At 43.3% G+C, this 12329-nt stretch overlaps 1 protein-coding gene across 7 annotated transcripts in view; it reads right to left on the bottom strand.

The window, feature by feature from the left end:
* FUT8 (fucosyltransferase 8) overlaps nt 1-12066 on the bottom strand; it is a 275730-nt gene extending 263664 nt beyond the window's left edge. For 3 of the 7 annotated variants that reach the window (XM_043548802.1, XM_037900242.2, XM_037900241.2), the window contains exon 1: nt 11751-12063. The gene's annotated coding sequence lies outside the window, so the exon portion shown is untranslated. Of the gene's footprint in view, nt 1-3511; nt 3976-11750 lie in introns of those variants that run through there. The other 4 variants (XM_043548806.1, XM_037900244.2, XM_043548805.1 and 1 more) reach the window with 3 other exon arrangements.
* Nucleotides 12067-12329: the final 263 nt, after the last annotated feature.

Here is a 12329-nt window from a genome sequence, read left to right as displayed (position 1 = left end):
GACCAGTAGAACTTTATGTCAGGACCAGGTAAATTGTCTGAAACAATAATTAAAAACAGATTTTAAAACACATTACTCATAATGTGTAAGGGACAAGCAAACACTACTTTGGCAAAGGAAAATTATGCTTCTCTACTTTATCAGAATTCTTTGAACATATCAAGTGGATGAACAGTGACGTGAAAACTTTCAGATAGCAATAATGTAGGTTAGTTAGGATTAAAGACGACTATTAGGAACCTTCACCTGAAATACTGTAAGTCCTAATTATTGGGGAGAATTGGAAGTTGTTGCACTATGGGCAGTTATGTAATAACTTGCCCACTGTATGTTTCCTGCCACATTCCTCTGCAGCAGCTGGTATTGGCTACTATTATACAGTTTACCTGACTAGAGTACTAGTCTAATTTACCATGTATAGGGCCCTACCAAATTCATGGTCCATTTTGGTCAATTTCAGTTACAGGATTTTTAAAATCGTAAATTTAATGATTTCAACTATTTAAATCTGAAATTTCAGGTGTTGTAATTGTAGGGGTCCTGACCCAAAAAGGAGTTGTGGGGCCGGGGGGGGAGGGGGGGTTGCAGTACTGCCACTCTTATTTCTGCGCTGTTGCTGGCAGGGCACTGCCCAACAGCCACCGCTGTCTAGCCAGACAGATCTGAAGGCAGAGCAGAAGTAAGGGTGGCAATACCATGACCCCCCCTAAAATAACCTTGCAACACACTCCACCCCATCCCGCAACTCTCTTTTGGGCCAGAACTCCCCAATTTGAGAAACGCTGGTCTCCCCCCATGAAATCTGTACAGCACAAGGTAAAAGCACACAAAACATACCAGAATTTAAGGGAAGGAGGGGGCAGGGACCAGATTTCATGGTCTGTGATGCGTTTTTCATGGCCATGAATTTAGTAGGGCCCTAGCTATGGGAATTCTTGTACTGTTTGCATTATACACATTAGGCAAAAATGAAGAAAAAAAAATTTTTAAACACTACTTAATATCACAATCATAAAAGTTTAGTTATGATCCTGAATTTCTTGGGCCCTCTCCAAGCAGAGCTGAGGTTATCAGAAGCTCTGGCTACACTTAACTGCTTGGCTCAATGATTTTTCAAGTATGTTCCTTACTTATGGTGATGTCAAAACGAAAGATAGGGAAGGTGAAGAGAGACCTCCAAGGCTCTTGTCAATTTTAATACTTCAACACATTTTTGCAACAAATCACTTTTTTCTTGTTCAACAAAAGCATTTTTATACTCACCAAGCATGAGAAGGAAAGTTAATGTGCCAATTTAATTAATTGCTTTTTTGGATAGGTGTTTTTATGTGGAGGCAAAAGCACACGTGTACGTACTATCTGCTTTTCTGAAGGGTCACAGCTCAGCAGTGGTACAACGAATTTCTAGGCTTTTGTATACATAGTTGGACCATATTTTTTTTCCCCCCACAGTAGACGCATGTTTATTCTGTTACGAAGTATTAAGACTTACGTTCCCAATCACTCTATTTTCTAGAGAACAGTTGTTAATTATGGAGGTTAAAAAGGTAACCTTTGCATGCTCACCTCCTACATGCAACTCATGCTATTGATTTGTTCATAAAACTTGCTTCTGTGTCTGAATACAAATGTGTATATATACAAAATAATAACAGGTTTCAAAAAGTCTTCAGATCTGAAAGAGTTTAAGGACAGTCACTATTTTCATCATAAAAACATTGATTACTATATAAATTTTAACTAAATTATAGAAAAGTTTAACCCACGTAACTCAAAAGGCTAAAGAAAGATATCGGGAAGTAGCTGGAACAGCACTAACCTGTATTATACAGTACTTTTAGAATACATAATATATTAAAAAAGGTTAGCAGAAATATCCTGGGTAGAAAAATTATGTAACTAACCAAACTAACCAGAACCATCTGCCACAAGATATGCACGATACTATTCCACAAACTTTTACAAAATTGTTAATTCTACAAAGTAAAAATTGTCAGAGTAACTCGTCACTATTAAATCTCTCCAAATATTCTACTTTTAAAAGAAACTAGGGCTGTCAAGCAATTTAAAAAATTAATCACACTGTTAAACAATAAAAGAATACCATTTATTTAAATATTTGTGGATGTTTTGTACATTTTCAAATATATTGCTTTCAATTACAACACAGAATACAAAGTTTACAGTGGTCACTTTATATTTATTTTTTTATTATAAATAGTTGCATTGTAAAAATACCAAGAGAAATAGTATTTTTCAACTCACCTAATACAAGTACAAGTACTGTACTGAGCCACCATTCTAGAGGACATGTGTCCAAGCTGATGACAAATACTGCTCAATAACGATCCAAAGCAGTGTGGACTGACGCAGTTCATTGTCATCATCTGAAACAGACGCCACCAGCAGAAGGTTGATTTTCTTTTTTTTGGTGGTTTGGGTTCTGTAGTTTCCGCATTGGAGCGTTGCTCTTTTAAGACTTCTGAAAGCATGTTCCACACCTCATCCCGCTCAGATTTTTGGAAGGTCTTCAGATTCTTAAACCTTAGGTCAAGTGCTATCTTTAGAAATCTCACATTGGTACCTTCTTGGCATTTTATTAAATCTGCAGTGAAAGTGTTCTTAAAATAAACAACATGTGCTGGGTCATCATCCAAGACTGCTATAACATGAAATATATGGCAGATTGCGGGTAAAACAGAGCAAGAGACATACAGTTCTCCCCCAAGGAGTTCAGTCACAAATTTAATTAACACTTTTTTTTTTTTTAAACCAGCATCATCCACATGGAAGCATGTCCTCTGGAATGGTGGCTGAAGCATGAAGGGACATACAAATGTTTAGTATATCTGGCACGTAAATACCTTGCAACGCCAGCTACACAAGTGCCATGCGAACGCATGTTCTCACTTTAAGATGATATTGTAATTAAGAAGTGGGCAGCATTATCTCCTGAAAATGTAAACAAACTTGTTTGTCTTAAGAGATTGACTGAACAAGAAGTAGGACTGAGTGGACTTGTAGGCTCTAAAGTTTTATATTGTTTTGTTTTTGAGTACAGTTATGTAACAAAAAAAAACCTACATTTGTAAGTTGCACTTTCACAATAAAGAGATTACATTACAGTCCTTGTACGAGGTGAATTTCAAAATACTATTTCTTTTATGATTTTTACAGTGCAAATATTTGTAATCAAAAATAATATGAAGTGAGCACTGTACACTTTGTATTGTGTGTTGTAATTTAAATCAATATATTTGAAAATGTAGAAAAATATGCAAAATTTAATAAATTTCAACTGGTATTCTGTTTAATAGTGCAGTTAAAACTGCAATTAAATTTTAATTTTGATTAATTTTTTTGAGTTAATCGCATGAGTTAACTGCAATTAATGAACAGCCCTAAAAGCAACTATAACTACTTTCACCTTAGCACTATAAGGTTACCAAGCAGACATACAATGAAAGAATGCCGTAGAACTGCAAGTCCGATTTTGTGGAAGCATACCAACCTTTTTTCTCAATGTGCATCACAGGGTAATTAGCGTCAATGCAGGGCCTCAAATTCTAGACTTGCAGAATTGTTCTGTATAGCTCTGTAATCAGTTGTGAAGTGTTCCATTTTATTCTGAACACTATATATTGTGACAAAATGGCCGATGTTGGTATGGTGGGTCCTGCGCTTTTGTTGGTGGGGGGCTAAAATGCCACCCCTTGCCCCTGCTCTTGGGGCACCAAGGGCCCCACTAGTGGCCTTGGAAAGTGGTAGAGAAGGGAAACGGGGGAGGGGTCTGGTTTGCTCCTCACTCTGAGCCCCAGCCCCTCAGTCCCTGCAGGTTCATTATCCTCTTCCCCCTTTGTAGAGTTAACCTCAGTCTTTGATGCTGGGGGAGGGAGTCTCCCTTCCTTTGATCCTCTGGTTTTACAAGTCTCAGAAACACCTCCAAACTCCAGTCCTCTCTCCTTCCTCACACACCCCTGACTGCCTGAAGCAGGGGGTTTTATTAGGTTCCTGACAGGGCCTTAATTGACTACAGGTGCTCCAATTAATCTGTAGCAACCCTCCCTAGTCTACAGGAAACCACAACTAAATTAGCCTAGGGCTTATATATCTCCCCTCTACCACTCTCCCACTGCTCCCTGGCCCTGCTGTATCACAATATGCAAACAAGTAAACTATGTAGATCACACTCATGTCGGCTGATGTTAGAAGGAACTAGGTAAAACGGCTACCTGTAGATCCCCTAGAAATTCACTATGCTTTGTTGCAGAAAACACCACTTACAAAGAGACCTTGTTTCAGAGTAGCAGCCGTGTTAGTCTGTATTTGCAAAAAGAAAAGGAGTACTTGTGGCACTTCAGAGACTAACAAATGTATTTGCGCATAAGCTTTCGTGAGCTACAGCTCCCTTCATTGGATGCATTCAGACCTTGGGATCCCTACTTGCCAACCACTGGAGATGTTGAGCTCTCCAGTGAAGTATCAGTTGAACATCTCTGCTGATGGCAGCTTGCATCACAATTAAAGCACCTCCTGACAATCATTTAACAATAGCACTTTGCCTCAGGCAGTTATGATTTAAAGACTTGAGGCAAGATATTTAACAAACATGTTGCGGTCAGACTAACAGCATGGGAATATCCTCTTCTCCCTCCCCCACAGCTCTGTATTTTATGTTCCCTTTAAGATTATTAGTGTGGGTTAAAAAGATTTCAAACAATGGGACAAGTTTAACACAAAAGTTTTAGAGTGGGAAGTTTTAAACTCAGAATTGACCACCAATTCTCAACAGTATTACATCAGAAAAAAGTTCCCACTGGAAATTAAAATGTTACAAGTTCAAGCGCGGGCAGCTGGGGAAAAGCCTGAGCCCCAGTGAGGGGGAGGGGGGGGTCCAGCACCCACTGTTGCAGCGGCCAACAGCTCCAGGGGGGCCTGCCAGCTGAGAGATCCAGGGGCCCCTCCCCCACATACTGGTTGAGAGTTCTGGGTCCCCCATACCTGCTGAGAACTCCAGCCCTGCCACCCTGGAGCTGAAGCTGAAAATGTCACAGAGGTCTCTGAAAGTCACAGAATCTGTGAATTCCGTGACATAATCTTATCCTTAATTATAGGCAAGGCTGGAAGCACCACCTATTATTAAGGTTAGCAGACACTCCTTATTATAAAACAGTTTTCAGTTGAATATAACTTTGCCAAACTTCAGCCATTCAGGCTGAAGTTTTCCATTACAAGCGTACACCCAAGGCTGAACTGTTTTGGAAAAAATCAGCAAACACAGTTCAGATGTTTTCAAGAACAAGGCTAGGGAAAAATACGTTGTTTTGCCCAGGCTGAAAAAAAAAAATGGCAACCTTTTCCTTGAGCAGCTCTAGCACCCCAATGCATTGGATCAGGGACCTGAAATTTGTCAGAGGAGTGGCGGCCTATGTATCAGGGATGTGATTTTTGCCATTCCTGTGAAAATCTGCCCGAATTTGGCTTTTGGAAAATAAATAAATAAATCAGTTTGCACAATTGAGACTATATAATTTTAGCAGATAAATTCCTTGAATCCATCTCCACTGAGCTTGCTGCAGCCCTGGACTGCAGGGGACTGAGTAGGACTTCCCCTGCAATTTCAGCTCTGGGAGGATGCGGGCTGTGCTGGGTCCTGGTGCAGGCACTTGAAATGAAAGCGGAGAGCCACATCTCTCCTGTGTACTGCTCTCAATGAAGCGTGGAGGAGGAAGCTGTCTAATATGAACACAGAGGAGACAAGCCATATCTGCTGAGAAGGGGGTAGAAATAGAAGTAGGAAACTAGGACTGGGGGGCAGGGTCTAGGAGCCAGAAAAGGAAATGGTGTACGGAAAAGACTGGGAGTCAGTAAGTGGGATGGGGGAGGGGAACTAAAACTCGCTGGGCAAAGAGAATGGGGCTGAGAACCAGTGACATGATGAGGAGTTGTGGTGTCGGGGGAGAACCGGGGCTGGCTGGGTGAAGAGATTGGGACAAGGAGCTGCAGGGAGGGTACAGGACAATGAGATTGGTCAAAGAGCCTGGGAGAAAGATTGGCACTGGGATCCAAAGGGAATGGGCAACTGGCAAGCCGGATGAGGGAGAGAAACAGACTGGATCAAAGCCCAGGAGGGAGGGAACTGGAACTAGCTAGGCAAGGAGATTGGGATTGGAGGGGGACATTGGGACTGGGTGTCTGAAGAGGCGAGACTAGAACTCTCTGGTCAAGAGACAGGCTGGGATGAAAACCTGAGGAGCAGAGACTGGGACTGGTTAGGTGAGGAGAATAGGATTGGGATGAATAGCCAAAGTGGGGAAGGACAGGAAGGAGAGAATGTAAGGGATAGCTCAGAAGGGGTCACAGTTTGAAGGGGGGAAATAAACAGAAAACTCTATGCTCACTAGAACAGTGGTTCTCAAACTAGGGCCGCCGCTTGTTCGGGGAAAGTCCTTGGCAGACCGGGCCGGTTTATTTACCTGCCGCGTCCGCAGGTTTGGCCGATCACAGCTCCCACTGGCCGCAGTTCGCTGCTCCAGGCCAACGTGGGCTGCGGGAAGCGGCACGGGCTGAGGGATGTGCTGGCCGCCCTTTCTGCAGCCCCCATTGGCCTGGAGCGGTGAACCACGGCCATTGGGAGCCGCAATCGGCCTAACCTGCGGACACAGCAGGTAAACAAACTGGTCCCGGCCAGGGGCTTTCCCTGAACAAGCAGCGGCCCTAGTTTGAGAACCACTGCACTAGAACACACTCCTCTCCATAACTTGGAATGGGACCCAAGATTCTTGCATCTCACCATTCCTCTGCTGTCAGCAAACAACTGTTAAACCTACTGGCATGTCTCATCCCCCTCTGGCACTAGTCCAAATAGATGATGACAGCCTAATACTGCTGTCGTTTATTCCATTAGCACAAGTGGCAGAGGTCTGTGTGGTTGATCTAAACGTTCCAACCCTGCTGATGACTCATGTTGGTGTCTATATGCCACCAGATGATGAAATTCTTGTTTTTTCAATTTGTTTCTTTAAAAAACTAGGAAATTAGATAATACAAACATTTTTAAGGTTACAAGATCAAGTTAGGAAACACCAGAAAATTAATGTTGCCTGTGAAACTTTAATTCAACCCCCTTGTGCATATGCATTGTGAAACAGTTTAACTACATGATCACACACCATTTAATCCACAGAACCCTATCCCATTCAGTGCATAGGACGAATGGTGCTTGCTTAACTATTTGATATTTTGTTTTTTCCACACTGTTCTATGTGTGGCTCCATACCTTCTTTATAGCATACTATTCAAACCCGGCTCTAAAAACAAATTTATTAGATTCCTCATGGTCTTTTCTATGATGCTCATCATTACAGTATCTGAGTGCTTCATGAACATTAATGAATTCATTTTCACAACACCCCTTTGAAGTGAGGGGCTATTATTATCCCCTTTTTACAGATGAGGAACTGAGGCACAAAGAGATTAAGGTCAAAAGTATCCACTAAATTTGGGTGTCCAATCTGATTTTTTAGGATTATTTAGCACAATATATGTTCGAAGCACAGTTTCCATTGACTTCAACTACAGCTGTGACTGGTCAGCACTTCTGCAAATCAGACCCCAGGATCTCAAGTCAGGCACCCAGAAAATGAGAGAAACACAATTAGTAACCACATGTAAAAAGTCTGGTTTAAGTGAGTTGCTTAGCATTACACAGAAACTCTGTAGCAAAGGAAGGGATAGAATCCAATTCTCCAGGTCAGCATTCATCTGCTTTAACCATGAGACACCATTTTTTCCTCTTCTTACAAACCCTTGCCTCATTTGTTACACATGTTCCAAATTGTGCAACTAATGAAGATGGGATCCTACAAGACAAGAGCTTACTTTCCTACTCAACCTTGATTTATCTCCAGAGCAGATTTATCCTGTGCACTGAATGAGGCAGGGGTCCTGTGGAAAAAATAGTACGTGGTCATGTAACTAAAGATTGTATCATAGTGCATATGCACAAGAGGTCTGAATTAAGGCTGTACAGCCAATCTTCACTCTGGCATTTTGTAACCTGTGAGTGCTTGACTTTGTAACCTTCATAATGTTCTGTTAGTAGAGGAGTTTGTGTGTGTGCTTGCAAACAAGCACACACAGTATGTATGTGTATATAATGCATATAGAACAGAAGTACTTGTGGCACCTTAGAGACTAACAAATTTATTAGAGCATAAGCTTTCATGGGCTACAGTCCACTTCATCGGATGCATAGATGGAACATATAGTAAGAATATATATATATACACACACACACACAGATAAGTTGGAAGTTGCCATACAAACTGTGAGAGGCTAATTAGTTAAGATGAGCTATTATCAGCAAGAGAAAAAAACTTTTGTCGTGATAATCAAGATGGCCCATTTAGACAGTTGACAAGAAGGTGTGAGGATACTTAACTAAGGGAAATAGATTCAATATGTGTAATGACCCAGCCACTCCCAGTCTCTGTTCAAACCCAAGTTAATGGTATCTAGTTTGCATATTAATTTAAGCTCAGCAGTTTCTCGTTGGAGTCTGTTTTTTAAGCTTTTCTGTTGCAAAATTGCCACCCTTAAATCTTCTACTGAGTGGCCAGAGAGGCTGAAGTGTTCTCCTACCAGTTTTTGAATGTTATGATTCCTGATGTCAGATTTGTGTCCATTTATTCTTTTGCGTAGAGACTGTCCGGTTTGGCTACATATAATGCAGATGTATCACTTTTTTTATATGATGTATAGTATACATTAGTACAGATACATTATAAACATTCAGATATAATATGCATTATCTATATTTCTTTATTGTATTATTGGTCCATCCTGTGATCAAACTGGAAAGAGATCTGCAGTTTTTTGAATGGTCTACCATAAATCTACATTGCTTTTCTTTATGATATTGGTATATCCCATGGTCAAACTGGAAATAGATCTGCAGGCTTTTGAACGATTCTAGCATAAATAAAGTTATATTTTGCTTTGACACTAGCTCCCCCTCCAGACCAGTCTAACAATATTGTAATTACTTTTTATTTTAAACTCTGACTATACAAAAGATTTAAATACTCAAATTCAACTATTTCTTTCAGAAGATATCACTGAATCCCTGAAATTATGCTGAAAAGACTGATCACAAAATGAATAGCCAAAATCCACAAACAAGACTTTGAAATTCATTCAATCTAAAATACAACGGGTAAGCAGGGCACTCATGTATACAGCTACAATAGGTCTGAACAGATTAAAACTTTTCTTAATCAGATGGGTATTTCAGGAACTGTCTAATACATTTATCATCTTCAACACAATTCCATTATACACTCAAACTAATCTCTTTGTTTGCACCTTAATACAGTGATCATAAACAATTAAAATTAGATTACAGAAACTAGTAAAACCCTATGGATCTTAGTATCCTTGCTGATTTTATTAATCCATTTGTTCTTGAGAAAGTATAAAGATGTTTTACACCTGTTCTTGTAGTCACAGAGTTTCCTTTCAGTTGCTTAGCTAATTTACTCAGACAAGATTCTAAGCAAAATCAAGCAACAAGAGAAAAAGCAGTTACAACTTTAAGACCGCTTACATTCTTCAGCTGTCAGATACACATCTCCAGTTGTCTACGTCTGAGATACTGAACTTGTGCAATTCAGCATTCCAGTGTCTGCTTCTTACTTTATCCTCTTTATTGAACAGCTTGTTCAGAAATATGAATAACTAATTACACTTTATACATGGAAAAACTGGCTGGTTTGTTGTGTGTATGGGGGGGGAACTTAGCAAAACATTGCTTCGCTGCACAATGCAGAATGATTTCATCTTGAAATTATTTTAGGCAAGTGCTCATACAATTTTGGCAGTGTACAAGCTTGTACAGCTGCAGCATCCAAGCAAATACAGATTATTAAAAATAAAAGTCTGTCATTCAAATTGTAGTCACCAATATAAATACTGTTGATTGTGAACTTTAATACATGTAAAAAGATTACTGTAAAATCTGTTTTTAGTGACCACACAGGGAACCAGTAAATATCAACTGCCTTTAGAGTTGCCCATACAGTTTACAACTTTGAGTTTTTCGTTACTTAAGATAAGGATGATTTTCAAAAAATTGACCTGATAATATTGTGAAACCCAAGAACTACCTCACTTCTAAATGGCCATTTCGAAGTATCCCCATGACCGTTAGACAATGCGTAGAAATTGATAGAAAATTATTAAAAATGCTACTGTAACACACCAACTAAACATGATTGTAAATTCTAATATAAGCAGAACACAAGTATGTTCCCAGACATAATGTATTATTATATAATATCTGTATTGGAGTAGCACCAACAGGGTAGCATGGGCAAACCATGGCCCCACTCGACTCTGGCTGTATGGCTTGGTCTACACATGAGAGTTATATGGGCATAGTCAGTTGGGGGTGTAAAAAAAAAACCACATCCCTGATATAGTTATGCCAATATAATTCCCAGTGTAGACGTACTATATTAACAGAAGAGTGCTTGACATAGCTCACGTTGTTTAGGGTGGTGGTGTTCCTACAACGACAGAAAAATCCCTCTGTCAGCGTAAATTGTGTCAACACTCTAAGGCTATACTGACATAGCTATGTCAGTATAATCTCCATAGTGCAGACAAACCCAAAAACAGTCTGTCTCAAAGAGTTTACAGTCTAAGGCCCAATCCTACAACATATAGCATATGTCTGGACCTCTGCACTCAAGTGCTATATGTTATCCAAATAATGAAACAACGAGGTGATATAAACAAACAAACAGTTGCTGAGAGCACAAGGCAACAAGTAAGATGACTGATGTAATAAATTGTAGGTAATATGACTACCCTTGTCCCCTTTCCCCTAACCTCTGTTTACTGGTCTGTCCTTACTTACATTATGTTTTTTTAAACAAGGCCCATCCTTTTTGAGTGTTTAGAAAGCAACTAGCACACAGTGTGTGCCAACTGGCCACAGCATCCCTAGAATTAAACATGCCTAGGAACAAGCACCAGTGCCTTATCTACACTACAATTCAAAGTCCTGTAAATTAATACGAGGTGGAAGATGGTTAAAGATCCTCGTGTGGGCAAGCGCCCGGCAGTAACCGACTTCGGAGCGGATTCGTGGGGCAGTCACTCCTCTGGGCTCCCCGGGGCCCTTCACGTTAAGGGGGCTCACCGGAGATCCACTCCCACCACCAGCATTTTCTGCTCGTCATTTCACCCTGCAAAGACTGACTGCGGGGCCGGGGCATCTGCCGGGTGAGTGAAGTTTGCCGCCGCCGCCACCTCTTCTCTCGCTGCGGCGGCGGCAGCTCGCAGGACAACAGCCGCGCTCCCCTCCCCGAACCCCGCGGCAGCCCGGCCCCCGGAGCGCCGCCTCCGCCCGCGCAGCCGGCTCCGCGCTCCCCCTGCGACTCGCTGCGGGAGCTCGGGACTCGCACGCGGCTCCCCGGGCTCTGGCCAGCGGCCCCGCCGCGCACAGGGGCTCAGCAGCCCCTGCTCCCCAGCGGCTCAGGCCCCGGGCCGTGGCACCACGCGGGGAGCCTGGCACCCGGCGGGGGACGCTCTCCCCTTCCCCCACCGGCGGCAGCCGCTGAGCCGCGTTCGAGCCTCCGCAGCCCAGGCCCGGGGAGGGATGGGGAGCGGCAGCTGGAGCAGCCCCGAATCGGCTCCCCCCTGCTTCCCAGCGCCTCCACACCCGGACCCCCGCAACCTCTTACCCGAGTAGCAGCAGCACCGCCCGCCGGCTCCCCTCCTGCTGCGGGTGCCGGCTTGCAGGAGGCGTCGGCGCGCGGATGCGGGTCTGGAGGGGGGGTGAAAATACGGAAACAGGAACCTGCCGTCGCTTAACGGAGCCTCTGACTGACTGAGCGAGCGGGCGCGAGAGACACAGCGCGGAGCGAGCGAGCGCGCGTCAGGGAGCGGGAGCGCGCTCCGGGGAGTAAGAGTGCTGAGCGGGTGCGCGCACCAGAGCCCGGCAGCCTGTGAGCGCTCAATTGGCGAACGGCGCTTCTAGTGTAGGGGAGGGATTCGGTTAAGCTGGGCAGACAGCACTAGCCGCCGGCAGTGCGCATGCGCCACCCATGACGCTCTTGCGACTGGCCCAGATTCCGCGAGCCCTGCTTGGCGGAGCGATGCTGTTCGGCGCTGGCTCCTCCAGCGCGGCCGAGGCTGCCCGACGGCGACAGGCTGGACCCCCGCGCGGCTGTGCCTTGGGCACGGCTTGGCGGAGCACCGGCACTCGGGGCATCTCCCCTTCTCCCCAGCGCCGCGCCCGCGGGAGCCGCCGGCCAGGGCTC

This window comes from Chelonia mydas, chromosome 6 (genome assembly GCF_015237465.2).
Source record: "Chelonia mydas isolate rCheMyd1 chromosome 6, rCheMyd1.pri.v2, whole genome shotgun sequence".
In the NCBI taxonomy this organism is placed as follows: domain Eukaryota; kingdom Metazoa; phylum Chordata; order Testudines; family Cheloniidae; genus Chelonia; species Chelonia mydas.
Note: the sequence above shows the minus strand (reverse complement) of the source record. Positions and strands in the feature narration are given on the sequence as shown.